Consider the following 25,708-nt stretch of genomic DNA (forward strand, 5'->3'; position numbering starts at 1 on the left):
AGGTGATCTGGGTAAGCCCGACCCAATCACAGGAACCCTCTAAAAGCACAGCTTTCTCCCACTGGGCTGGTCGCTCAAGGGGACGGCAGAGGCGTGTGCCTCGGAGCAGGCGGACTTCCCCTCTGTGAACCACCAATGGAGGGGGCGCCTCCGGCTGAAGCAGCCCCCGCTGACAGCTGGCGGGCAATTGGGGACCTCAGCCTGACAGCCACAAGGAAGTGAATTCTACCAATGACCAGAGAGCCGGGAAGGGCGCCCCGAGTCCCTGGTGAGCAGTAGCCCCAGCGGCCCCTTCCTTGCAGCTGATGAGACCTGAGCAGAGAACTGGGTCACGTCAGCCCAGACTCCACTTACAGCCCGGTGAGTGATAAACGGGTGTTGATTTACTCTGCGATGCTTGTGGCCACTTGTTACGCAGTGAGAGAAAGCCATACACTCTGTCTGGAGCCCCTTTCTTCCTCATACAGGCCCTGCCTCCTTGACATGGGGCTCTGCCCAGGAAGAACCTTCATTCCCAAATCGCAGCATCCTTCAAACTTCAGGAGGGCCCAAGTCAAACGCCACCTGCCATGTGAATTTCCCCCAGGGTCCAGCCGAAGGTAGGAATATCCCCCCAGCCCCAACTCTTACACTCCTGCCCCCTCCCACGCCCTCTACCTGAAGTCACAGTCACGTTGGGCAAATTCACATTCTCAGGACACATCGTGCATTTCCATACCTCTGGGCCTTTGCACATGCTGCTCCTTCTGCCAGGAATAGTCTCCTCTTTCCCTGCCCCTCTCAGTCCAAATTAGGTGAAACCCTTCAGAATCCTTGTCACCTCTTCAATGAAGCCTTCCCAAAGCACGAGATGTGACTGCCACCCCTGGGCGCCCATCGTGCTTTGTACCTCCTTTGACTATAGCAGTCTCCTCCTCTCTCCGGGTGATCTGTCTATCTCCCTCCTGCAGGCCTTGTTTCATTCAACCTTCTGGGCTGGACACAGTGCCTGGCGCCACCTGTAGCTGAGTGAGTGAAGGTCTCCTTGCCCCAGCCTTCTCCCAACACAGAGACCCAGTTCCCAGAGTGTGGGTCAGGATTTGACAATGAAACGTCCCAAACCCTTACTGTTGAGCTGTGGATGCGAGTCTCATAGGCCCCTTCTTGTCTGGAGAACAAAACCAGCCTCCATCAAGCCGCAGGGGAGGCTGTGACAAGGGAGGAGCCCTGGGCAGGTGACTCATTTCCCTGGGTCTGGGGACCCATGTCCTCTGCTGCAAGACTGGCCTTGGGGGCCTTGGGCCCCGCTCTTCTTCTTGGATGCCAGGACTGCTCACCTGAGGTCCACAGGCCCTGCTGACATCCTCAGCCGAATCCTCTGGGCACTGGGGCAGGACTGGAGCAGCCAGTCTGTAAGCCAACTCTGGAGGTGCTGGGCCCACTGAGAAGGCGCGGCTGGTGAGCTCCAGGTCTCTTGAGGAGCAGAGGCTCAAGGCGACGAGGGGTCTGGGGATTGCCTGGCCTGCTCACCATCAGCCTCTGCAGGCAAAGCTGTACACCCCCTTCTGCAGGTGCAGTGACCCCTTGGAGGTCACACCTGCCTCGCCCAGGGCTGTCAGTGACCCGCATGTAGCACCGTGAGCCTGGGGGTCCCACAGCCTAGGCTCTGCCAGGTACTGACCGAGGACTTGGGCACATCGCTTACCTTCTCTGAGCCTCAGTAAAGAGGAATTCAGAATAGGAACTTCCTCAGAGGGCCAGGGAGAGGAGAAGCGAGACGATGTGTGAACAGGGTAAGCTCATGCCTGGCATGCAGAAAATTCTAAATAAATATTAGTTATTATTATTATTATTATTATTATTATTATTACAGGGATGGCCCCTCCATCCTCCGCTTCCAGGTTCTGGCGGGTCCCAGTGCAGCCCTTATCATGGGTTCAGAAGTGCATTTCCTGACACCCTGGGGAGAGTCCCCGAGTCCTCTGGGGATCATGAGACACAGAGGTGTGGGGTGGGGCAGAGGAATGTCCTGCTCACCTAATGCCCGTGTGTCACCTCGCATTTCCCAGATCTCTCGTGTATAAGTGGGGCCATGTGGTTAGAGCTGGTCCACAGGCTGTGAGCAGAAGTGGTGTTACTCCTGGGCCAAAGCATTTACAAGCCTGCTCTAACCCTCCTTCCAGGTGTCCCTTCTGTGACCACGGAGGCCATGTGCTGAGACGGCGGAAGTTGTCTGGATCACTAAGTCACCGCGTGGAGACCAGATGCCCTGCTCCGGAGCTGTTCCATTTGCACAGGACTTTTCATGGGTGACAAATGAACTTCTGGAGGCAAGGTTATTTTGTTATCACAGCATGACCTCGCCTATCCTGGTTAATACAGGGCGGCTGAACTAGTTGATACTATACTGCTGATGAGCCCCTGAACTTGCCAGCTGGCCAGATGAGGAGGGTATTTCTAAGCATGGTAATGCATTGAAGGAACGCTTTCATAGGCAAAGGAGCCAAATTTGTCTTAGATGGAGCCTGTCTCCCACCAGGTTCCAAGGATGGGGCAAGGAATGATGCTGCCATGGGAGGACGAGGATCCTGCGGAGGGAGGGGTAGGAGGTGGGAAACAGGGAGGAGAACCCGAGAGAGCAGAAGCAGCCAGACCCCCATCTCAGGGGACTTCGCATGGATGAACGACCCTCCCAGGGAAGGAAGAGCGCTGAGCGCTTTATACTGTCTTTGGTCTTGGGTGAGTTTGGAATGAGCTTGTAGGTACGATTGTAATGCCTCCACACGATATTGTGGGCACAACTGAGAATTTTCACAAAGGTGGCCCCATGCTCTTCTATCTTTAGAGTCAGAAGAAGAGAGGAAAGAAAGGCAACTTCAACCTCCAACTGGCCTTCTGCGACAATAATCCTATTACCAGGGACCCCCCGGAGCTGGTCCTGCATCCAGGCCAGGTCCCTCCCCGAGGCGAGAAGAGCACCCCTCGCCACGGCCAGCAGCCAAGCACAGCACATTTGCTTCAGAACCTTAACAACAAACACGCAAACCTCTAAACCCACGGCCTCTGTCTCCCTACTCCCTGGCTGGTGCGGGGAGCAGGAAGGGGCTGAGGTTATTGAAATGCTATTTTAAACTCTGAGTCAATGTTAACCAAAACCTTGAGGCTGATTAAACACGACCTTCGGGCACAGGGCTCCAGCTCAAAAAGGCAACCAGCTTCCCCCCCTCAGCAGCTCCAGGCTTGTTTATTGGTTGGAAAGCCCTTCAGGGGCCCGCGAAGCGGAGGGGCGAGCAGGGGACTTTAATATCTACAGGGGGAGATCAAAAGCAGTTGACATTTCTGGCAGAGAGCAGGCGCGTATGTATCTTTATATGTATAACGTTATATCCGAGCAGAAGGGAACAGGTGTTGCTTCTCTGGGTTAAATCACATCAGGCCACATGTTCTTGATCTTGACTGTGTTGTCTTGTAATCCAACCAAATTTAACTGACACTGAGCATTTCTGATCTGAACAGTTAACATGGAAATTTGGCCCAAATAGCTTTATATACATTCTGAACATGAACTTGGTTTAGTCGTCAGAGGTGATGGGAACGAGCCCTTCCAGTTCCCCTCCTGGGAGCCAAGCTCAGGGCCGGCTGGTGGGGAGGGTTCCCGGCTCCTCCTTGTCCCTTCTGCTGATGGAGTTGGAGGGGACAGCACCTCCACATGTGGGCAGGCTCTTTCCACGTCTGACCCTGGGGCCCTGGGGTTTGTTCATGGCCATCCCAAAGGAGAGATGACCTTGACTTGGCACAAGCATCTAATGGGCCTCAAGGTCAAGGAGGATCACTGGGAAGTGTTTCTGAGACTTACCTACCTCGAGGTTCCTGGTAACATTGGTGGGGGCAGTTACAGCTTGAAGGATAAAAATCTGCCCCTGCCAGCAGCTAGCACAGTGCCTGGCACAGAGCATGTGATCAGTCAACGAGTCAACACTGGTGGGAGAGATTTTGAATAAATGAATGGGTGATGGACACAAGTAGCTGATTACTCAACATCCATTTCCTCTCCTGCTTCCTGGCTAATTGAATCCTGTTTTTGCTCCAGAACGCAACATACCCAGTCCCGAGTGAGGGAGCATGAGGGATGTAAGCTAATCATGACCATCCTATTCTGTTTCCCAGCTTCCCTTGCAGCTCGGGATGGACACGCGCCCCGGTTCTGGCCAACAAGGCCTCAGTAGCAGTCTGCTGGCAGGCTTCTACAAAGGCTTTTGCATTCTGGGTTAGAGGAGACGGATGAGGTTGCGTGCCCACGTGCCCATTCTCCAGCCTCTCCCTTCTTCCTCCCCTCAGGGAAGACTTACCGTGACAGGTGGCTGGTTGTACCAAATCTACCCCTTTCATTCCACACTGCAGAGTTGTCCCTAAGAAGTGTCTGCCTTCCCCTCCAGCACCTGGATTTGGCTACCTCACTGATTCTCATCAATGGGCTATGAAAGGACGTGATGCTTGGCACTTCTGGGCCAAGACACAGGAGTGAGTGTGCCTTCTCTGTGTCTCTCTCTCCTTCCACTGAGTAGGTAGAACAAGACAGAGAACAAGGCCCTAAGGGAGGCAGAGCTACAAGATGGAAGGAGCCTGGGTCCCCAAAGAACCTTGTAGGGGACCCACCCAGTGATCAGAAACACCTGCATTGGAATGCTGGGGGTCTACAGGTAAATTTCTACTGTGTGGAGCATGAATATTTGGGGGGTTATTCATTACAGATCCAGTGCTACCCCAACAAATGCACTTCCTCTCTGCATGATTTTAAGCAAGTATTTCAACTCTCTGTACCTCGTGTCCTCTTCTGCAAGTTGGAGATGTCTGTGGTGCCCACCTCCTAGGGCGGCTGAGAGAAATAAACACAGAGCCCTCAGCAGTGTGCCCAGAACGTAGCAAGTGCCCATTACATGTCAACTAATCTGATGACTATTAGTACCATTCCCGAACCGGGAAAGCCTTAGACGACCCCCAAAGTCCTTGGTAGCCTAGAGATGCCGAGATTCTCTAGACGCCTCAGATCCTGAGGGGAAAGAGCACAGAGATGTGCGTCTGAGGACTTGCCACGTCTCCAGGGGAGGTAGAAATACCTGCGAGGGGGAGACAGGTGAGCATGAGGACTGAGCCTCCTTCCTACCGCCCTCTCTGCCTCCCACACGGGCGGGCTCCCCAGTGCCTTCATTTCTTAAGCTGATGAAATATTGATTGGAGCTGAGATCCGACATTCTGCAATCAATCTTTCCTCCTCATTTTTGCGTGATTCATGCTATGAGACTGGGATGTTTAGTTTTGTTGTGGTTTGCTTTTGTCAAGCTTTGTCTGTACCTTCTCACACCCCAAGGGCGAGGTGAGGAACACTGTTCTGGAAACTTTGAACAATTCTCACCTGACTTTGTAAAGTGGGGGTGATGTGTCCTCTCTGAGGAGGGGGCCAGAGAGAGTCCCAGTGAGGGGTTGGGACCGCAGCACTCCAGACCCGACTCTTCCCCTTCAGAGATCCTCCCAGGCCTCAGTATCCTCATCTGCACAATGGGAATAACAACATTTCCCACTTCGAAGGATGGTAGTGAGGCGTAAATGAATTAACACGTGTAAAGTTACCAGACTGGGCTTGGCACATGGTTGATACTTGATGCTAGCTATATTCAGTGTCACTGTTATTCTCAGCACTGGGTGCCGTCAAGGCCAGGCACTGAGCAGGAAGACACAAAGCTGACTTGGTCCTGTCCTTGAGTATCGTTTAGTCAATCCTGAGAGATAGATGCATAAGCAAATTCCAAGGCAGCACAGTAGGAGCTTTGATGGAGATCAGTAACCCACTCTGGCTTGTGATCAGGGCTACAGAAAGAGGGAGCTGAGGGGCTGGCCTGGTGGTGCAGTGATTAAGTTCACATGCTCTGCTTTGGTGGCCTGGGGTTCACCGGTTCCGATCCCAGGTGCAGACCTACACACCGTTTGTCAAGCCATGCTGTGGCAGACGTCCCACATATAAAGTAGAGGAAGATGGGCACAGATGTTAGCTCAGGGCCAGTCTTCCTCAGCAAAAAAAGGGGAGGATTGGCAGCAGATGTTAGCTCAGGGCTAATCTTCCTCAAAAAAAAAAAAAAAAAAAAAAGAGGGAATTGGACCTTGGACCAGATGATTTCAAAGGTTTTACCGAGTTGACTTCAGTCAGGCTTCTAGAAGCAGAGCTGGAACAGGCGTTTGGTGATTTGTTTTCTCAGGAGGAAGAGAGTAAGGGAAGTAGGGCAGAGTGAAGGAAGGAGCTGAGCAAGAACTGGGTCTTGGCTGGAGTCTGGCCTCTGGGGAGCCCTGGGGCAGGAATTACAACTCAAGGATTGTTCTGCCCTGAGGCAAGGTGTTCTGGCTCTTGCCCCTCCTGTCGGTCAGCTGTTGGCTGCAGCTTGCTCTCAGGGACTGGGGAGTTTACTCCCAGGCAAGGAGGCTTATGATTGGCCAAGGACAATTGTCTAGACAATTCTATGGGTACCCGTGAGCCATTAGCAGCCAACGCTGATGGTCACTGAGGGTCAAGTGCATCAGCCTAATAAAGGGCTGTGCATAGGACACCACAGCATCCACCACTTTAGTCCACCATGATCTCAGAAGCTCGGGCTAAGGGACTTGCTTCGTCCTTTGGAAAGCAAATATGGGAATGAACCAGTGTAGGGCCACCAACACTGCAAAGCTGAGAGCCAGGCCAGAGGGCAGCGATACGGGAGGCACCTGAGGCCTGTGCCACCACCCCGCCACCTCCAGGCCTGGCAACAGGGAAAGGTGAGATGGCCCACTCTAGAATTCATTGAAAGACTGCGTGAATTCAATAAACTCTCTGAGCCTCAGTTTCCTCATCTGAAAAACAAGGATCAGAGTATCTATTTCATCATGTCCTTCTGAGGGTTAAATGAGAGAAGGCTTGGCACAGTGTCTGGAAGATAGGAGGCCCTCAGGAAACATGTGGAAGGACCGAGTAAATAAGGGTGAGGAAGAGAGGAACTCTAGCAGCCTCGGTTTCTTCCCCTGTGAAATGCGGCTAGTCCCAGACACTCGGAGGAGTGATGAGAGAAGAAATGAGGCTGTAAATGGAAAGTGTGCAGCTCAGGCCTGGGGCCTGGTGGTGCCAGGAAAGGATGTGGGATGAAGGTGTGAGGAGATGACAATAAGGCCCAGAAAGACGATCCATGACAGAACCCACACCGAGGGCAATCCTCCTCGGATCCTGGGAAGGTGTGTATGTGTAACCAACTGGGTCCTGGGCCTCCAGGCTCCTAGCCCAGTGCTCCCTGTTTCAAGCCTTCTCCGTGGTGGTCGGTCTCCTGCCCCTGCCACATGGACCTTCTTCAGCCATGCCTACGCCCACTGGCTCAGGTAAGTGGCTCCTCCTTCCTCAGGCCAGGGCCTCTATTGCCTGCAAGATGGAGCTTTTCACTCACCATCGAATACTTATGATGGTGATGATACAGATGAGGCGAGGAAGGCTCAGACCTGTAGAAAGACTTGACCAAGGCCGAGAGCTAGTACGCGGCAGCTGGCTCCTGGATTTGAGCTCAGGCCTCTCTGATTCAAGAGCCACCACACTCTACTCTTACTCACAATGTGGCTGCACTTTACCCATATTGCATATTGGCCAGTTCTGGGCACATGATCCTCACATACTTGCAGCATAAACTTGAGATGAGATTCTGGAATAAGTTTGCATCAGATAGAGTGGTGGTGAACTGCAATTAACAGACAATCATTCTACTGTAGCGGAAACAGATAAGAGTTTATTTTTAACTCACAACAAAAACTCTATGAATAGGCAGCCTGGAGCTGTAAGTGACTCAATGAAAACACCAGGGACTTCAACCATATCCATCTTTCTGCTCCCCCATCCTTATCACTTCCTCCTCCAGCTTGTAGCCTCCTAGTCACAGTATGGCTGCTGTACCTCCAGACTTACATCCACTTTCCAGACAGGAAGAAAATGGAAGGAAGAAAGACAGAGAGGTAGCATATGTCTCAGGTCAGCAAAAACTTTTCCAAAACCCTCTGCTGTGTCTCATTGGATAGAGCTGTGTGGCCAACCCTGGCTTCAGAGAAGTATGGGAAAGCCATTGGTTTTTAGCAAAGTACATTGCCACTCTGAAAGCAAATTGGGGTTCAATTCGTCAGCTAAAAGGAAGGACAGGTCTGGAGTGGGGAACTAGCAATTCTGCTTCAACAGTGGAGGGTACAAAATTATTAAGCACCTCTGACAACAGCCCCTCACTCCTGACACCCCACGTTTCAGCGGCAGCAAATGATCAACTGAATCGAACCAAGAGCCGAGTCTTAAACAGTTAGCATTTCACAGTCACGCATCTGGGGAGCGGCTCATCGTTTTCTCTGCCACAAGCTATTTATAGGAACTGATTTCTAATAAACACAGATTGGCAGGGCGGGGGGGGGGAAGGTCAACAGTGCACACGCGCAGCTTTATTGATGCTCTGTCAATCAACGGCTCTTATTTTGTTGTTTAATTTTTTTTAAGTGCATGTAAGCACTTTCCCTGCTAACAGCAGATTTATTGAACAGCTCCACAATGGAGTTCATCTCCCCCGTACACTGTGGCAGCTGCTTATCAACCCTGTGGCTTCGGGTCGGAGGGTAAATTGACCCTGTATCCATGGCCCCTTCCAGGGGAATTGCAGGAGTCTGAACAAATTCAATACTGTCCAATAAAATGTCCCCCCTCTCCCACTCCGGGCACCTCACACAGGGCCTCAGCTTTGCTGTCAAAGCAAAGGATGTAATCTGACTAATGGAACATCCAAGCATGCGGTCATGTTGGCCATTTTGTTAAGACCAAAGGAGAATTCTCTTATCTGAGAAGTTTGGCGTCTCCTGGAAAGCAGAGTTGCCCTTTCTGAGCACTCCTAGTCCTGATGAAATGGTCTCCTGGTTTAAAACAGCCCGCCTCTCTATCTCATCTTCCCTTCTCTGCATCTCCTCTACCCACTCCTGCCAAGGACGTTACTTGCTAATAATCCCTGAACACACGCGGGCATCTCTCCTTTCCCACTCGCTTGGCTCCCTCCACCTGGAATGCCCTCCTCTCCTCTTCTCTGATTTTCCGTCTCCCCGGTGACATTGCCGCTTGTCCAAATTCTTCCCATTCTTCAAGACACATCTCCAAGCCTTCATCATTTAAGAAGCTCCTTCACTTCTTCTCGATGGATGGGGCCCAGTCCTCTTCTGACAGCCTGTCGCTCGGTGTTGGTATTTCTGGAAGCCCAGATAGTGGTGGTGATGATGATGACGGTGATAAAGGGCAAAAGCGGCGCTCATTTGTCACGCTCTCACTGTGTGCGGGCAAGGAGCTTTTCCCGCATTATCTCATTTTATCCTTACCATAGCTCCACAAAGGGGGGGTGTTATCATCATTTCCATTTTACAGCTGAGTAAACAGCGGTGGAGAGAAGTGAAGTGGACACACATCTGGTGAACGGTGGGGCCTTGTGCTCTGAGCAGCACCCTTCAAGGCCCGCACATTTGGCTTCCTGTCTTTTGTGTACCTGCCCTCTTCCCACCACGCATCGCAGCTTGGTGTCACCGCGCTCCCCAGAAGGCAGGGATCCTCGGGTGCATCTGACAGGCTGGCCTCCCCCAGTTTCGGTTTATACCATCTGAGAAAGGGGAGCAAGAGGAGAAAGGGTCAGAACAAGTTCACTCGATCCAGAAAGCCTGCGTCGGTGCTGCGTCCGGCCCTCCTGTGCAAAGATGGGGAAAGAGCTCTTGGCTAGCACCTCTGGCAAAATGAATCCCAGCGGGGCCGGGAGGCATGGTTCCCGAAGTTTAAGAGACCCCAAACAGAGATCTTTTGAAAGCGAGACTGTCAACAGGCTCTCTAATCTGAAAACAAAAGCCGTCTGCACAGGGTTTACAAGACAGATCCTCAGAATCAAGAACGTCTATAGTGCAGATTAACTTCCCTCTGGGGAGGGCCTGGCAGAGGACTCGCCCCTCTCATTTGTACATATTACCAGCCCTTTGGTTCCAGGAAATGTCATGGCCATGAGGGCAGATGGAGCCCATTGTCTGGTGTCTGCTGTTCTTCCCTTGGTCAGCAAAGGGATGCCAGCAAAGATGGAAGTGCTTAAAAAGGCATCATTTTTAAAGACCCAGATCTGGAGCTTTGACTTCGAAAAGGGCTGCTAATCCCACCCCTCCAGTTAATTCCCCTGCAACTTGCCATTGAACTGGTTGCCTGGTTAATCTAGGGTGAACTGCAGAGCAGAGGACTTGAGGGCTTAAACGTTCCGGAAGGAAAGAGCAAGACTGGCTGGATGGGGTAGGAGGAGAGAGAGGACCCAGGACGCGGGGACTGTCTGCCCATCAAGAAGCTCAGCTCTGGGGCCAGCCCAGGGTTGTAGCAGTTGAGTTCGCCTGCTCCACTTCAGTGGCCCAGGGTTCGCAGGTTCGGATCCCGGGTGCAGACCTATGCACCGCTCATCAAGCCACGCTGTGGCGGTGCCCCACATACAAAGTAGAGGAAGACTGGCACAAGTGTTAGCTCAGGGCCAATCTTCCTCAAGTAAAAAGAGGAAGATTGACAACAGATATTGTCTCAAAGCCAATCTTCCTCACTGAAAAAAAAAACGGTCAGCCCCATCCAGGGATTTGGGAGGGCAAGGCTGTGCGAGGCAGGTGACTTTCCTGTTAAGGGACAGCAAGCAGCTTGCCTGGCTCTGCACCTCCCCATGAGCCAGGTGCCATCGTGCCCACGTAACGCTGACAGGAACTGAGTCAGATGGGCCTAGAATGAGAGAGGATTTCCCTTTCTGTCAGGGCTGGGCCACACGGTTTAAAGCAGAGATGGCAGAGTCTGGCACCTCACAGAGGAGCAGTGGGAGCCACCAGCACCCCGCCCTGGGCCCGCCTCACCCTTTCAGGGCACCGTGGCCCTCAGGCTGCCAGGACCTGCCTCGCTCTGCCCAGGGTTCCCCCTCCCACAGGCTCCCTCTCCTCTCCAGCAGCCTCCACCCGTGACTGGCAGGAGCTGCTGTACGAACATCCCAGCTCCCTCTCCTCTCGGGAGGGAAACTGAGGCATGCTCTGCGCTGACTCTCAGCGACCCCAGCAGGATGAGACTCCAACTGCCCACAACAGTCCCCGGATGGGCTATCTTCCCTCCCTGTCCCACTTCCCCACCCTCTGCACGTGTGTTCTGCCTCCCAAGGAAACGACTTGCGCTCCCATCCTGGTCTCGGGGTCTGCTTTGAGGGGGAGCCAAACTAAGGCAAGGGACTAGCTGGTGACGGGAGAGGAGGGCAGCACAGGAGGCGAGCCATGCCCGCTGGGACGCAGGCCCGGGCCCCCAGACCCCAGAGAAACTGGCAACCTAGCTTCCTGATGTGACATCCCTTACTTTGTTTTGTTTCATAGCGGAGGGATCACAAAATAAAAACGGCAACACCCTCCTGGTCAAACCGAAAGCAGTGAGATTGGCCTGCGGGCCCCTCTGGCCTCAGGCAGGAAGGCAAGGATGGAGGCTGAGCTGCTCTTTTCGTACACGGTGGGGCAGCCGGAGGGACGCGGGCCAGCCTAATCGTCATGGTAGGACACTGGGCCCTCCAGCTGTGTGACGAGTGGACCCTGGCTCTTTTGGCCCAGAGACGCTGCAGTGACACAGAGAACTCCCTGTGGCCTTTTCCAGCGGCACCGTGTGCCACCTCCACCACCGGCGTCTTTGGAGACAGTCTGGTGTCTCCGCCCAGCGGCCCTCCAGTCCTCAGACAAGTTGGCTTCATATCCCCAAAATGAATGGGGATGGGAGGAAGAATTAGGGATCTCAAGGAACTGAAGGTGAGGGGGCCCCCTTTGAAACAGTCTGGAACTTCCGTGTCACACGTCTCAGCTCTTGAAGCACAAATCAGAATTGGAAATCACAGCATCCAATCACTGCTCTGGTCACGATAGTCACTTGGCTTCCTCCTACATACCTCCAGCCATGGGGAGCTCACTACCTATCATGTCAATTCAGGTCGTGCTGGGTGGCTCTAACTTGTAGAGTGTCTTCCTTTCCATGCTGAAGGCTGCCTCCCTTGAACGTGTCCCGTTGGCTGAACTCTGCCTGTGGAGCTACGTACTTAAAACAGCACAGCTCGGCGAGGAGGCAGGCTGGGACGTGCATCAGAACCCCCAGGGTGGAAAGGGGTCAGGGGTGTAAGCAGCTTGAAAACACATGATTCAAATCATGATATTTAAACCTGACAAATGTAAAATAAATGCTCTTTTCTAGGATGCGAAGAAGTGCTTGATGGAAATTTGGCTGGTGGGACACGCAGAGGGCAGAGCCACATGTGCCCTCGCAAGGGACAAGTTCAGAATCCCCAGGACTTGCAAGAGCTTTGTATTTATCAAAAGGGGACACGGTGTCTGTTAGGACTGAAGACCCGGGTTTCATGCACGTCTCAGGTTCCTCTTTCTTGTGTGTGTGAGGAAGATTGTCGCTGAGCTAACGTCTGTGCCAGTCTTCCTCTCTTTTGTACCTGGGTCACCTCCACAGCATGACTTGATGAGTGGTGTGCGGGTCTGCACCCAGGATCCAAACCTGCGAACTCAGGGCCACTGAAGCAGAGTACACAAACTTAACCACTGTGCCACCTGGCTGGCCCCACAGCTTCCTCTTCTGAGGGCAGCTGTTGTGCCTGCCCCTCAGCCCCTCCTCTTAGGGACGATCACCCCCAGTTCCAGCAAGCACTTCTGACCTGAGTCTTGGCTCCCTCCCTGGTCTGGTTGCAGTCCTTCAAGCCTCTTCTCCACTTGGCTCCTCATGTACTTTTCCCACAGGGCACATGCACCTGGGGAGGTAATTGGAGATGAGGTAGGGATTAGGTGAAACTTCAGGAAAAAGGCTATTTTAAATAACAACTATTTTTACTATTAAAACAAACAAGGATTTTATTGTCAGGTAAAGTGCAACATCAGAATAAATTTTTAAGCAGTTGGAGAAGCTTCAAAGACATTCCTTGTACTCTCTCCCTAGCTTTCTCATTACACGGCCTTTCCTCTGAGTGCGAGAGAGCTCTCTGTATCTCTACTACAAGGACACTAATCCTGAAGGATCGGGCACCATCCTTACGACCTAATTGAACCTTAATTACTTCCTTATAGGCTCTATCTCCAAATACAGTCACACTGGGGGTTCCGGCTCCTACATAGGGATTATGGGGGACCCAGTTCAGTTCTGTCCATAGCAGCCCTGCTGGCACTGGTTGCTTCAGGGAAAGCCCCTAAATCATGAGGATTGTGAGTTCACGTTCCTTTGTCCTTACCAATGTTTCAGTTGGCAAATCTGAGAAGCCCTGGGCCCTCAATGTGTCTCCTGAAAGGGTAATGCCCAGAGGAGGGGGCCGTGGAGGGGCGGGTGACTCCCCTCCAGGACATATGTGAGGGGCAGATGCCTCACCCCATGCCCCTTTGTTATTGGCAGAAACTGAGCCTGGCTGGAGCCAGCCTTTGAGTATCCAGAGAGGACAGTTTAATTTTTTATTTTATTCTTTTTTTGAGATTGGCACCTGAGGGGTCAACCCCATGGCCAAGTGGTTAAGTTCTCTCTCTCTGCTTCAGCGGCCCAGGGTTTCGCTGGTTCGAATCCTGGGCACAGACATGACACCACTCATCAGGCCATGCTGAGGTGGCATCCCACATGCCACAACTAGAAGGACCCACAACTAAAAATATACAACTATGTACCTGGGGGCTTTGGGGAGAAAAAGGAAAAATAAAATCTTAAAAAAAAAAGATTGGAGCCTGAGCTAACATCTGTTGCCAATCTTTTCTTTTTTTCTTCTTCTTCTTCTCCCCAAAGCCCCCCAGTACATAGTTGTGTATTTTAGTTGTTGGCCCTTCTGGTTATGGCATGTGGGACGCTGCCTCAGCATGACCTGATGAGCAGTGTCATGTCTGTGCCCAGGATTCGAACCGGCGAAGCCCTGGGCCACTGAAGCAGAGTGCAAGAACTTACCCACTCGGCCACAGGGCTGGCCCCAAGGGGACAGTTTAGAGCTTGGGAACCTTGAAAGCAAAATCAGTGGAATTGCCAGTCCTGGGCTTTATGACCCATGACTCCCCAGGCTTTGGACAGAGGCAGCTCAGCTCATTTTTGTTTGGACCTCAAAATATTACATTTCTTTCAAAACTCTCTATAATCCAAAGAGCATGTGTTGACTTCTACAGTGACAATATGTTCATTTATTTATTAATTCAACTAATACTTATTGAGCCTCTACCATATGCCAGGAACAGTGTTTGGCAAATAGTGGTCCCGAAGGACCAACTTTGGTGACTGACTAAAATCCAATGTATTATTAGCAAACCCACCACTGGGGGGGTGTGTCTGTGAAGGGCTGGTTCCTTTAAGCAGGCCAAAGGGCTGATGTCTCATTTATATCTTTCCTCTTTTGAAGAAAGCCCTTTCTTCATAGTTCGAGAACATTCTTATATTCTCATCTTGAGCCCAAATTAATGAAGTATAATGACCGACGAACCTCCGACAGTCCAAGTTGGTTTGACCTCTGTGGTGACAGGAGACTGTTCCAGTCTATTTTTTTCCCTTTGTCCCACCCATCCCAGGGAAGGCACTCAGCGGGCACAACAACGAAGATCCAGCACTCATCAGCTCAATTAATCTCCCCTTTTTCCCAAAAGTAATTAATTCATCCAGCTCAGTAGTTCTGAACCCTGACTGCATCTTAGGATCATCTTGGGAACTTTTAAAAAAACAAATAATCTCCAGGACCCAGAGACCACAGCTCAGTTGGTCTGGAGTGTAGTCCAGGCATCAGAATTTTTTTTCAAAAGACTTCCCAAGTAGTTCTAAGCTACAGCCAGCGTCGGGAAGCACGGGTAACCACTTCCCCAAGACAGCTGCAGGATTCCTCCAAGGACCGCAGCTGGGTCACAGGCCTCAGATTGGTGCTGATGCTAAGTTGGGATTATCAAGTACAAACCTGGTGCCCAGAACTTTTCTAGATACAGCAAGGAGGAGTCACTTAAGCTCTGAGCCTCAGTCATGCCATCTGTGCAATGGGCTCGCTCCCTCTCCATGTAGCATCCTGTGTTGACCTACACAGAGTGGAATGACTAACGATGGGGCATAAGGCAGGTGGGCGGGGGTAGCTGTTGGTCAGGGCAGCTCTGGGGAGGCCATCAAACCGCACAGCGTCTTCACTCACTTCTCTCTTCACTGGCACCCCCAAATGGGAGAGAGCATTAAGAGGCATCGTATAGATGTTTCCTAAATCGTAGTGAGTAGTAAGAAAGCATTGTTGACCGGTCTCTCCTGCAGGCACTGGGGCCATCTTAGCCACCACCATTTTCTCATGCTCTTGGTGTCTTGGTGTCAAAGAGCAAACACCCACATTTTCACAAGCAATAAAAAAAGGGGGCTATTTTTGGGTGCATCTCTCAAAACCCAAGGAAAGACCATGAAACTGGGTCTTGTGGCAGTCAGGAACCAGAGTCCCATAGCCGGGTTCTCTCTCAAGCTTCTTTGCCTTGAGTCCATTCTTTTCTCTAGATCTTCATCTCTTTCTCTGTAAACCGGCTTCTCTGTGAAAGGCAGCCAGCCAGTATTCCCTGAGCTTATGCTTCCACAGTGCAAGCAACAAGTGGAAACTGACGCACATCTGCAAATGCTAGTTCCAGATGCTGCGGGCAGAGAATCCGATTGGCTCAGCTTTCATCAGGTGACCACTCCTGGTCCAATCTGCTACGTTCAGGGCTGGGATCCTGCGATTTAAATCTGGTTGTAGGGCAGGGAGACGCTGTTCTCAGAGAAAGGAGGCAGGAGTGGCAAGACACCCCAGCTGGTATCTTCTACAGTCACACACAGGATGGTTTCAGTGACAGTTAGTCTTACACATGACCCGAGCTAGTCTGAGAGTGTCCTGGTTTCATGCCTCAAACCAGAAGTCGTCATCCAGCTCACCTCAGGTTAGGAAGGCAGGAGGCAGGGTGCCCTGCCTTCCCCCCGACTGTTCACGCAGCTCTTGGAAGCGCTTGGCACAAACATTCTCCAACCTAATTACCAGCCGGAATTAATCAAAGGTATTCTCAACTGCATGCACGATGCTAGCCAGGAATGTCTCCGAGTTGAAATTCTTAAAATACTTTTGTTTATGAGGAAGTTTTACATGTTAACTTTTTCCAAAAGCCAGTGAGAGGTGCAGTCCCTGTAGACATCTGAGAGCACTTTGGCCGTCTTAATTCGCTCATGATGTTTCATTAATATCAATTTTCTCCCCGCGTCCCAGCCTGGCAGGTTCTTTTTACAAGTGTTCTAGTCTCCCAACCTCCTGGGTTTTCGTTGGTTTCTTTTTTTAAAAAACTTTTTCCCTGGAATTCTCTCTCCATTTCCTAAGAAATTCTCTTAAATCTTCTCCATCGTGCACACATCCTTTGGCTCTAACAGCTCCATTTAAAAAATGGAGGACATCACAGACTTCGTGGGTTTTTCATTTTCTACTTGGAAGTTACAAGAAGGAGGTTGGAGGGAAAATAATCTAGAGAAACAGACCTGAATCCTGCCTTGGGTTGATTAGTGGTACAGAAGCTCCATCTTTTTCTCCCCCACCCCTCTACACCCTCAGATTCTCAAGTAAGCGCCATCTTACTTGGTCTTTTCAACAACCAGAAAGAGGGGCCTGGTAAACGTCCTCATCCACCACCGCCAGCACCATGCTCAGAAGAAGTCTGTTGGATGTCGTTGCCATCTGCCTGGTTTCCTGCTCTCTCCTGCCCCATGACAGCTGTTGGTTTATTTTATCCATTCACTCTGCTTCGCCTCTTCTCTATGCCCAAGCTTTCTTGCCAACTGGCTTCTGGGTATGTTCAACCAATGGAAGGCACTGGCAGAACACTGGAGGATGGAAGGAGGAAAAAAGTCAGAGCATTACCCTCTCTCTGTCCTTTTTCTCCAGTGGCCTCTATGGCAGTGCCTTGGTCTCTTCCATGGCTCCGGCTCCTGCTGGGAAGCCCCAGACATGGGTCTAGCTCCCTCTGGAAAACCTTGAATCTTGATTTTGGTTGCACCACATCCTCCTGTTGTCCCTCCAGCCATAAAAGCGGGAGCAGCTTCCTGCCATAGCCAGTCTCTGGGTTGTATCATTGTCCCTTGTCTGGCTTCCCAGAGCTTCCATTGCCTGTGTAGTCAATCCCCTCTATTAAATTCTCTATGTCTGAGCCACCTAGAGTGCTTTTTGTTTTCCTGGTGGACCCTTACTATCTACTCACCCAAAATTAAAGTTCTCTCCCTGCCTATAAGACAGTGTTTCTCAAACTATCTGTTGCAAAGTACTGTTTTTAAATATTTCCACTCTACTGTGGATTGACACATGGCCCTACCTACTGCACATGACTGGTACTCAGCTTGAGCCACATGCAATTTGCCATGCACGTTCGATGATAAATGAACCGGTCCTCACCCTGTTCAATGAGTCGAGTCTACCAAGCATGCACTTGGATGTCACAACAATGGAAAACAGCTACAAAAGTCTCTAAACCTTTACCCTCAACCTGTATAGTTGTCTCATCGCAGATCTCTTATAAAGAGTTTGCAAGCTGGTATGGGCACATGGGCCACATTTTGAGTAGCACTGTTCTGGGATCCTCTTTATTCATCTGTGGGACCATCCCATAGTTTGGGGAGTCTGGATGCAGCATAGATCATCTGTCCTTTGGGTTGTGCACGAGCCTCAGTCAGAAGCTGTGTTTCTCACACAGACTGTGTTCCCCACAACTTTCCAACACGAAAGACATACATAATCAGGAGAGCAACAATGACCAGCACTCACCAGGGGCTGACTTCTTTTCTAGGCCATTCATTTAATCCTCGCAAGGACCCCACGACAAGGTGCCATTATTATCCCCATTTTACAGAATGGAAAAGTAAAGCTCAGAGAGGTTGCATAGCTTGGCCAAGGTCACACAACTCAAGAGTGACGTGGCTGGGACTCTCACCCAAGTCTGTCTAACTCAGTGTCCATGGTCTCGACTATGACACTGAATTGTCTCCTTCGTCTTGCATCCTTGGCACTGAACACAGAGCCTGACACATCAGGGGAGGCATCACCAAAGATCTGAATGATCAAGTGGAGTGAGGCCTGCTCTGTTCCTTCTCTGAGCTGGGATAAGTTTCCCCACAGAACACTTGGCAGTTGACACCTGTGCTTTCTCAGCCAAATCACTGAACTCTCTCCTTGGGGAAGCCTTGCAGCTCTGCTTCCTACAGCTCCGACGGCCTGCACTGCCCTCTCTGACTTCAAGTTGAATACCACACGATCCTGTTGTCCCCAGACCGTGCTTAGAGGCACTTCTTGTCTCCCGTGCGTTTAGACATTCTTCCGAACAGAGACTTTTGTAATAACAGTGGCTCCCGGCACACAGCTAATATTTATTAAGCACTTCGTGGCGCCAGGCACTGCTGTAAGCACTTTCTCTACAATAACTTGTTTAATATTCACAACAATATGGGCGAGGAACTTTTATTATACCCTTTTGACATATGAGGAAACTGAGATGGAGAGAGCTTAAGAAAGCCTCCCCAGGTTCAACAAGCAGGGGCTGGGCTGTGATTCAAACACTCGAATTGCTGGCCTCCGAAGCTACACTCTTAGGCACTGGGCAATTCTTGAATTTTTCAAATGCTTCCACCTCCGGGACCTGAGTGGGGCCTCCCAGGGCTGCAGGGAAGGAAGGAGGTGCAATCCCTGAGGGAGCTTTCGGGCTAGGAGAACACCTGGAGGGTTTGTAACCTTCCCACCGGGCGGGTGAGGACACCGAGGCTCCGGGGGAAGTGACTCGCTCACGGTCACACAGCGAGCCCGTGGAAGAGACGTCAGCGGGCCCTGCGTCTGAGCGAGGAGACCTCCGCCTGCAGCAGATTCCACAGCAGGCGCATGGATGTTCGCTCGACTACTGAGCTCGCCAGAGAGGCTCGCAGCGTTTTCCCGGACTCACGGCAGGCGAGTATTGACACCGCAGGGGAGATCACAGAGGCCGCGGACGTTGACCACTGTCTGAGAGGGTGGACGTTTCCAAGTCAGGAAAGGCAGTGATGCTGGAGTTGTGAGCACTTGCTGGGGAGTCAGAAGACCTGGGCGTGAAACCCAGTTCTGCTGCACGAACTCCGGCAAGTTTCCTAACTTCTCTGAACCTCAGTCGCTTCCTCTGCAGAATGTTTTAGGTTTTGGAGAGGCTAACGCGCACTAAAGGCTTACACGGTGCTGAGGACTTTAGATCCTGCATCATCTCAGTTAACCCTGGAAACAGCCTCATGAGGCGAGTCCCAGGGCTATCCCATTTACAGTGGGCTTGGGAAGCTGTGCAGTTTGCCCCAGATCACACACTGGCAAGTGGCAGAGCCAGAACTTACTCCTAGGTCCCACCATCTTCAGAGCCCAGGCCCTTAACCACTGCGTAATTTACAACACGAGGGAAGAGCTTGCAATAGGGCCCAGCAGAGGGTTATTACAGAGTCTCTTCCCCTCTCCAGGCCTCAATCTTCCCATCTATAAAATGGTTAGGTTAATCTAGAGCAGGGCCTACAATCTCAAATGCTGAAGGGAGGAGGCCATTGAGGGGGGTCGTGAGACAGGCGGTCATGAATGCCCTTCACCAAACAGCTCCAGCTCGCCCCTTTCCAGGCGCACGGCAGGACTGCACTTCCTAGCTCCCTTTGGCTGGGGCTGTGTGACTAGTCCTGTCCAGCTGAGCTATGAGCAGAAGTGACATGTGCCGCCTCTATGCAGGAGTAATTAATTGGCGGTGAGAGAGCCTCACGGCTCCCTCTTCCTCCGCCATGTTTAAGATGGTGGTTGCTTCAGTAGTCTGAGTCCTGAGGTGAGGAGACACGGAGCAGGGCCCTGGCCAGCCTGCGGTGAACTTGTCGTGTGAGTGAGAAATAAACCTTTGCTTATGAGGCCAATGAGATTTGGGGTTGTTTATTCTCACAGCCTAACCCAGTGCATCCTGGCTGCTACTGCAGGGAAAAACCAAATCAAATGGGTCAAGCATTAGAATTTTATCAAATGTATGACCGTCTGCTTTGAGCTCTTCCTGCTTTTGATGAAAAGACAGTGAGTCACAGTTCACCGTCCTCTTGACTCTTCTACAAGACAAACGGCAACACAACCACGACAGTGGCTCCCGACACTTGTCCTCAGTGCTGGGGAGACACAGGGACCGGAAGAGGGCAACTGTGGTAGACCCAGGGCGGCAGCTATCACTCAGCCCCAACTCCGGCTGTGTAGGAAGCTGGGCCTGTCTGCAGGGCTTGTCGTTTTTCAAAGGAAACTGAACATCGAGGCGTCCACACGAAATCTTCCGATCGGTACAAGATGATGAATAAGAAAAAAATAAGTGTGCAGGATTGAACAAAATGCATCTGTTGGTTGTGTGGGCCTGTGGGCCACCTGTTTGAATCACCCACCCTACCAACAAGCCTGTTCCCTGCGGGCTGGACATTGATTATCACTATCTCACCAACATACACAGTGAGGGCTCAATAAATACGTGATGAATGAACGGTTGGATGGATGGATGGATGAAAGGCATCATTTTTGAATGGGGTCCCAGGAAGCTGATGATCTCAAGGCTTAGAGCAGGGACACCAGAGACCAACTCTGCCAGCAGCCCAGCTTGGGTGAAAATAAGCATTGAATGGTGAGACCAGAGGTGTGGGAACAAGGCCCTTCTCCAGCACCTTCCCCCAGCCAGGGAAGGTTCCAGGAGCTGGGCACTGCTGACTGTCCTGCTCCCTACAGGTCAGATGCTCCAGGGCCCAGCAGACTCAGCCTGAGCTGGACTTGACCTGGGGGAAATGTCTTCACCAAACCATGGTGCAAGATGCCACATAGGTTAGGGCAGCCGTGTGTCTGGCAGTGAGGCCCTGAGCCCCAGCTGGGAGCGAGGCCTGGCCAGCTCCTGCGTCCCTCAGCACTCAGCATGATGAAACTCCTGGGCGGGACACGGCCCTCTCCCTTTTTCACGGGTGGGGACACTGGTTGAGGTGGGCTGCTGCCCGGTGTGGACAGGCTCCAGACCGAGGTGCAGGCATCAGCCCCACAGCTTCTGTTCATCTTCCTGAGGATGCTGGCGGAGCCCACAGCATCCAGGCCCGTCCTCTGTCAGCCTGTGTGGGCCTCCTGCTCCGCTCCCCGCCTGGCCCCTCATCTCACCACCTCTGCTCTCTGTCTGCTGCCTCTGGGACTCTGCACGAAGTTCCCCAAGCCAGAATGTTCTCTCTGCTCAGCGCCCCCCCACCCCCACTTCTCTAAACCCTTGCCCTCATTGGGATGTCCCATAAGACTCACTCACCACACCCCGAATGGCTCCTGAGTTCCTAGGATAGCAGATAGCAGAGGTTGCTCCCGGGACCTTTCTTCTGGGAGACGCAGATGGAGGCATTCTGACATCGTGGTTAAGAGTTTATGCTCTCCAGACACACAGCACAGTTCACATGCTAATTTCTGTCCCGTACTAGGCATGTGCATTAGTTTTCAACTGCTGTTGTAACAAGTTACAATAAACACAGCGCCTTAAAGCAACGCACATTTATTATCTTACAGAAAGTGAACAAGCAAGAAAGTCTCGAGATGTGGGCACCTGCACATTCCCCAGAGAGCCAAGTACAGAGCCTCCTAAGGAGCTCCTGCATCCTCTCAACGATGCCAACCACCATCTGCTCGTCAACAATGATGTCCTTAGCCATGCAGGGAGGGCGGGCCTAGGGGCGTGGGCTCTCAGAGAGGACCGGGGCCAGCACCAGCCTGGAGGAGCCAAGAGCTGGTTCCCACAGAAGAGACTAGAGGGGTGGGGAGAATTTTCTCATTAGCTGTTGACTTTTTCCAATTGTAAAATGAATGCCAACTTACCATAGAATATTCTAAAAGTTCAACAAACAAACAATCCAGAAGACAAAAACCCATAATCCCGCCTCCTGGCAAGCTGGGCGGTCTCTGAGCACCCCTCCAGTCTTGCTCCTGTCATGTGACTGGACTGATGCAGAGGCGGCGGGCACGGCGGCGACAAGCGCAGCTTCCGGGCTCCAACCGCCTGGCTTCAAACCCCAGCCCTGGCACACGCAGCCGTCCCGGCACACTCAGCCAGCCCTGGCACACTCAGCTGTCCCGAGACACACAGCCATGCTGGCACAGCCAGATGTGTGACTTTGGTCGGGTCACGTGACCTCTTGGTGCCTGCCTCAGTTTCCTCACGGTTAAATGGGGATGGTCATAGTACCTGCTTCATGTGGTAGATGTGAGGGATAAATCCAAAACGACTTAGAATGGTACCCAGCATAGTAAACACTATACAGTGTTTTTGCTTGACATTATATTTAACATCTGTTTTGACACGATTAAAAGTTCTTCACAAGTATGCTTTTCTGAGCTTACACAATGTTCCACTGAGGGAGGTATCACTTGAAAAGAACTCAGACAACCAGGAGGCAAAGGACGAGGCCGCCTGCTGGTGGCAGCCCTGACTGGTGAGACCAGCAGGATTCCAGCACCTTTCTTCCAGGGCCCATTCTCCCCCGTGTGGCATCGCCATCTCCTGCCCCCGCCAGCCCTCCCTCCGCCCTGATGCCGTCGCCGCCCCACCCACTCCCCGCTCCACGTCCCCAGCTCGGTGAGCTTCCCCTCCTCTGTCTGCCTGTCCTGCTGCTGACAGCTAGAAGATTCCAGGCCAACTGTTTTGTAGACGGTCCCTCATCTGAGTTTGTTTGATGTTTCCCTTTGATTAAATTCAGGTTGTGCATTTTTGAGAGGAAATCATAGTTTCATTTTTTACGTGAAAATATTGAATCCATTTGGAATTAATTTTGGTATCAATGATATCTCTTTCTTCACTTATATGAAACACCTCCTTTATCATACAGTGAATATTTAATTGCATACGTCTTCTCTTTCTGTTATTCGAGAGCCAATGTCACACGATTTTAATTACCACAGCTTCATAATATGCCCACAAATGGGGTAATGAGCAAATTCCCCCTAATTATCGTCTTTTTCTCAAAAACTTCCTGGCTCCTCTCTCCCACTGAGTCTTCCAGGTACACCTTAGAATCATGTTATCAAGTTCCTGAAAAGACTCCTTCATGATTTGGGTTGTCTTAAACTTCTGGAGCACGATGGCGGGACTGACGACTTTAGGATACAAATCTTTCCATTTAGGGCATCATCCGTGTACCACTCCAGGCTTTTGTGTCTCGGTTTTGTATTCTTCTTCCTGAAGCCCCTGCCCATTGCTTGCTGGGCTCTTTACCACTTGTGAGGCTCTTGTGAGCGGACTCGTCTCTTTTTCCTTGCTTCCTCTGGCTGATTACGTTAGCTGACAGGACAGCACAGCGGTGACGTTCAGAGTCTCCGAAGAAGACGATCTGGGTTCAAGTCCTGGGTCACTCACTCCTTTAGCTGTGCTGCATGAGGCAAGTCACATGACTGTGCTGTGCCTCAATTTCCTCATCTGAGAAATGGGGAGACTGATGGCCTCTGCCTCACAGGCTGTTCTGAGAATGGACACACAGAAGGGCGCCCAGCACAGCACTTAGCCATTTCTGTTCAGCATTAGCTGTTGCTGTTTCCTACACAGGCTCCCTACTGGCCCCTGGGGCCTTTCTTGGTGATACGGGGGTGAGAGACGGGGGGTCGCTTGTTCCTCCACACGCGCCTGCCAGGCAGTGGCGGACCCTGGGTGGGGGGGCTTTACTTAAGAAACACAGAGTAGCCCTCTTATATTGGGAGCAGGCGGGGACCGGACTGGAGGGAGGCTCCACTTTCCCCCCTAGCTCTCCTGCAGGCGCTGTGTGGTCTTCCTCTCGGGCATTTCCATGTGTCTCTCCTCCATTTTGCTCTCTCCCTCCAGCACCGCCTTAGTCTCAAGCTCTGCCCTGCGACTCTGGCCTGAACCTCGCTCATCACTTCTCCACTCAGTATCTGCAGGTGGGGCTCTGGGTCCCCTTCCTCACGGGTGTTTCCAGGGGCAGGAATCTGACTGGGCCCACCCATTTTTTCAAGCCAGTCTATGGCCGGACTGTCCTTGAGACAGAGGCCAGTCAGTCTGGGGAGGCCGGAGATCTGAGTTTAGAAGGTTGTCTGGAGGAGGAGTGGATTCCTCAAAGAAGGGGGATTGGCCACAATGGGCATAGCCAGGACCCACGGGGTGCGCACTTCAGATGGTCCCTGCCCCACACAACCCCACTGTCCACAAGCAGGGACTGGTCACACATCCAGCAGCCACCAGCAGAGGCACCCATGAAGGAGATGCTATTGGCCCTCTTTTGTAGATGGGAGAAGTGTGGCTCTGACAGGGTAGGGGGCTTGCCCAGGGTCACTGAGCCGCCTTTGACAGAGGCATGTCGATGAATGTGGGCCTTCAGCCTCAGGATTCCCTCCACCCCCAGGTGTCCCCTCCCCGAGGTGTCCCCTCCCTCAGGTGTCCCCTGCCCTGTGTGTCCCTCTCAGATAAGCTGCACCAACACGTCCTTCCAGAGGAGGGCAGGGCAGGGCCAGGGGAGTCAGGCCGAGTCCTGGATGATGTGTCAGTTTGGGAAAGATGGAAGTGAGCAGGAAAGGCATTGTTGGGAAAAAATGGCTATGCAGGTGGAAGGGATGGTCAAAGCAAAGGCCTGGAGGTGGGATCAAAGGGGATGTACTGAGGGCTGGTGACCGCGTCGCAGGTATGCTGGGGTCCATTAGGGAAGCTCAAGTAGTGGGGCCAGATTAGGACAGAGGGGGGGAGCAGCAGTGATTGCCTTCCATGCTAAAAGGTGTGTCTTGCTGTTCCACGCTACCCTTCACGTCCTCACAGCTCCCCACCACGAGAAACCACCCAACACCGAGCTGGCTGCAGCCGACACAGTGTCAGGTAGTGGGGATGGCTTGTCCCTCAGACTGTTCGTTAGCCCCAGGCGCAGCCCCAGCCCTGGCTGAAACCTCAACCTCCAGGTTGGGGGTCCCACACTGTCCTCTGTGGGGCTTCTGATTACTGCGAGACAGGGAGAGAGGGCACTAGGGAAGAGGGTGAGGACAGTAGAGGACTGAGGGGCCCCCGGGCTCCCCTCTGCAGGCTCTCCTCTCGCCCTGTGTTAATATATGGAGTGTTATGTGGAACTCCACCGGAAAGAAGGATTTCGGTGTTCATTTTAAAAGACAACCCAAGTTGCCCTCTCCCCATCCTCTTTGCTGACCTAACTCCTGCTCGCCCTTCTGGTTTTCCCTAATACCCCCACACAAAGGAGTCTTCACTTCACGTTTTCTTAAATAGTTGTACTTGTCTTTTATGGAAGTCGTCACAGTTTGTGATGATGTATTTATTGTTAGAGACAAGTTGTCTTTCGTCTGTCTTCCTCTTCAGACCAAATGGCTCAGTCAAAACCCGGCTCCATCAGTTTCTAAATGAGAATCACTGGAGAGTTCTTTAACACATCTGTGCCTCTGTTTCCTCATCTGTTAGAAGGGGCTAATAAAAGCGCCTGCCTTGTGGGCTTGTTGCAAAGACGCAAAGAAATAATCTGGGGAGGAGCATAGCATGGGTCTGGGGGCTCTCCTAATAGGAGTTAAATATTATTACCATCATTATCACCACCACCACCATCTTCCTCATCATCACTGTCACCACCATCTTCCTCATCATCACTGTCACCACCATCTTCATCATCATCACTGTCACCACC

At 51.9% G+C, this 25,708-nt stretch overlaps 1 long non-coding RNA gene across 1 annotated transcript; it reads right to left on the minus strand.

The window, feature by feature from the left end:
- Positions 1-9,401: 9,401 nt before the first annotated feature.
- On the minus strand, positions 9,402-21,444 carry LOC124251511 (uncharacterized). Its single transcript, XR_006891771.1, has 3 exons — positions 21,349-21,444; positions 12,738-12,830; positions 9,402-9,653 (listed from the first exon to the last, which is right to left on the minus strand). It is a non-coding gene; the product is annotated as an uncharacterized LOC124251511 (long non-coding RNA).
- Positions 21,445-25,708: the final 4,264 nt, after the last annotated feature.

The sequence above is a fragment of the Equus quagga genome, chromosome 13 (assembly GCF_021613505.1).
Source record: "Equus quagga isolate Etosha38 chromosome 13, UCLA_HA_Equagga_1.0, whole genome shotgun sequence".
NCBI lineage: Eukaryota > Metazoa > Chordata > Mammalia > Perissodactyla > Equidae > Equus > Equus quagga.